The sequence below is a fragment of the Diceros bicornis genome, chromosome 4 (genome assembly GCF_020826845.1).
Source record: "Diceros bicornis minor isolate mBicDic1 chromosome 4, mDicBic1.mat.cur, whole genome shotgun sequence".
NCBI lineage: Eukaryota > Metazoa > Chordata > Mammalia > Perissodactyla > Rhinocerotidae > Diceros > Diceros bicornis.
Window position 1 is genome coordinate 101021878 of NC_080743.1, and position 3315 is coordinate 101025192.

At 45.2% G+C, this 3315-nt stretch overlaps 1 pseudogene; it reads left to right on the plus strand.

Moving 5' to 3' along the window:
• Nucleotides 1-1044: 1044 nt before the first annotated feature.
• LOC131405045 (U1 spliceosomal RNA) lies at nt 1045-1197 on the plus strand (annotated as a pseudogene).
• Nucleotides 1198-3315: the final 2118 nt, after the last annotated feature.

Below are 3315 nucleotides of genomic sequence, written 5' to 3' on the forward strand. Positions count from 1 at the left end.
GTCAATCCTAAAATCAAAATTTGTTCTGGATCATCAATCAAATATTTACAAATACAGTCATGAGCTGCATAATGACGTTTTGGTCAATGACAGACCTCATGTACAACGGTGATCCCATAAGATTAGTACCATACAGCGTAGGTGTATAGTAGGGTACACCACCTAGGTTTGTGTAAGTACAATCTGTGATGTTTACAAAACCATGAAATTGCCTAACAACACATTTTTCAGAGCGTATCCCCATCATTAAGTGATGCATGACTATAAAATGGAAGCTATACAAGTACCAGAAGAAAATATGGGAGTACATTTTTATAACCTCGAAGTGTGCAAGATCTAAGTATGTCTCAAACTCAGAAGTCATAAAAGAAAAGACTGATAAGCTTAGACATAAAAACCAAACACTTCTACTTGGCAAAAAACACTATAAAAAGGCACAAGAACAAATGACAGATTGGAAAAGTATTTGCAACATCATAAACAGGAGGTTACCTTAATAAATAAAGAGCTCCTACAAACCAATAAGAAAAAGACCAACAATTTCATAGAAAAAATGGACAAAAGGTTTAAGCATTTCACAAAAAAGGAAATGCAAATAAAAGCCTTTTAAACATATGGAAGGATGCTCAACTTAACTCATGCAAAATGCAAATTAGCACTGCAATGAGACATGATTTTCACTTAGATTGGCAAAGGTCAAGTAAGTTTGACATTGTAATGAGAAAGAAACAGGTACTCTCATATAGTGGTACCTCTACGGAGGACTATTGGCAACATCCATCAATTTAAAAATGTTTATGCCCCTGGATTCAACTATTTCTATAGATACACAAGTGTAAAATGACATATACTCAAGAATATTATTTAAATACTAATTACAATAGCGAAAAATTAGAAATAACCCAACTGTCCATCAATAAAGATCTGGTTAATTAATTTGTCACTTGCATGCAATAGAATACTATAAAGCCATCAAAAATAATAAGGCAATTCCTTATGGACTAAAATAGAATAGTCACTTACATATTTCTAATAAAAAAAGACAGACTTCCCTGGCAGGGGAGATGCCATGGTCACCAAGGTGGTTTTCCAGGGGAGGCTCATCCATTGTGCTCCAGATGTGCTGACCCCTGCCATTTCCCCAAATGTGGGGCCCCTGACTGTGGTAGTGGGGGACCGCGTTCACGCTTCCCCCCTAAAAAAAAGATACAGAACACTACGTTGCCATTTGTGTTAAATTATGAGCTTTTATATTCTTAGAAGTCTCTGGAATGAGAACAAAGGGGTACCAATGGGATCTGAGAAAGGAAGTGTGGACCAATAGTCAAGGTAGGAGGGAGCTTAGCTTTTCAATGAATTCTCTTTTAAAACTATTTATAGTTTAAAAATGCTTTAACTTTAAACTTAAAAAAAAAAATTCTTTCACAGGGAGGAAAATCTCCGTGGTGCAGACCAGACACCCTTTTCCCTTCCCAGACTCGAGTGGATGGAGTGTCCTTGGGTCTGCCCTGTTATGCTCTTCTCTCCCTAGTTAAATCCTTTCTTTTCTTCAAGGCTCAGTCAAGCCTCTGACTCCCTCCCTCAAGCTCATGGAGGCCGCCTTCACCGGTTCTCAACGTGTAGCTGGAGGGATCTGTAGCCCTTTTTTTCTGGCCACTCTGTGCATTACTTGCTTCTCTACATGTACCATTTGAGTTGTCTGGACTGCTCTCACTGAATGCCACCAGCCTTTGGTGCTGAGTCCCTCCTCTCTCCCCTGACCTCCCAGGACACTCCTGGTCACACCACACAATGCGGTCTGTGTTATACCCTCATCAGAGCACCGAGACCTCCTACAGGGTGTGGGCTGGGCTTCACCCCTCAGTGCTAAGAGCAGAGTGGTTGCTCCAGAAAGACGTCTTGAGTTCTCAGGTGATGGATGGCCATTGGACATAGAATAACACCCCTGCTGTCTTTACTCAGCTTATACTGGCACTTGGTCCTGGGTGACTGGAGGTGTGGACACTTTCTATGCTGCAAGGACTGTGGTCCTTTCCTGCTGTGGAATTGCAGACCAGCACAGAGGGCAGCCTGTAGTTGGCTCATCCCCAGGAGCTCAGAACCCTGCACCGTCTCCCACCATTGCAGTTGCTGGTCCTCGGCTCCGCCCTCCCAGCCCTCTGGAAAACACGTGCAAATGCAGGCAGGTCTCTTTTCTCAGTCACTGCACCTGCCTTAACCATTCACACGTGTATAGCGAGGCTTACATTTTCTTTTGTGAATTTCACAAGCTTAGAGGAGCTTTCACCAAGTATTTATGAAGTGCCTATTATGTGTTGGACACTGTGGTGGGCACTCCCAATTCAAAGATAGATAAACAATACAGATTCTGCTCTCAAGGAGCTAGCAGTCTTTTGGGGAAAACAGTCACATGAGCAAAATTAGTGGAATGTCGTTAGCACAGTGATAGATGCCCAGGGTGTCACGAGACTGCAGAGGAGGGGCTTGCTCTGGGCTCGGGGGTGGGTGAAATGAGGGACGCTTTCTTGGAAAAGATTCTATGGCCCAGCCTTAGTGATAAATGAGAGGCTGGGCACCAGCCTGGTTTTACAGCTAGGGGTCTTTTTTAGCCTCGATACTCTTCATCACCCTTCCTTCTTTCCTCCCCAGCAGAGGAGCTATCCAAGTGGGAGAAAGGAAACTGGGGCTGCCAAGGGACAAATGGGTGACGCCACATACTGGTAGAGAGTGTGCAGGGTCTAAGACTCCGCTGGGAGAGGCAGTAGCTTAGGGTATAGGGTTGGAAGGGGATGGACATGGGGATCTGGGTGATTAAATCTTGCCTTATCAAGAGCCCAGCTGGAAGTCATTCTACTCCCTTCCAGGAGACACTCTCCTCTCCAGTTCAGGCTCTGACCCTGTGGATGCCCCCTAGAAAAGGGCCCACTGGGCAGGTACACCCCAGGCTTGAGGCCCAGGCCTAAGCTGACTCCTCTCCCACCCCTCTCTCTTTCTCCTTTGCCCACCACTCCTTACCACACCCTCCGAGTCCAGAGGATGCTATACCTTCTGTCCCAGGAGGCTCAGAAGTGTGGTCACACTGAGGATATTGGCTAGTACAGCCATGGAGGACCTGTGGGAGCTCTTGGCTACACCATTTGAAGTCTTTGAAATATGTGCATTTCCTGCTGTGTGCTGGGGAGGTGGTGGGCGATTTTATCGGGGGATCTTTGAAGGTTAGAGGCAGTCATCTAGGACTTCCTCCCTGGGCCCAGCTATGGAGGAAATCTAAAAGCCAGGGGGCGTGGGAGTAAGAACCCTCTGCTCTACCCTCTA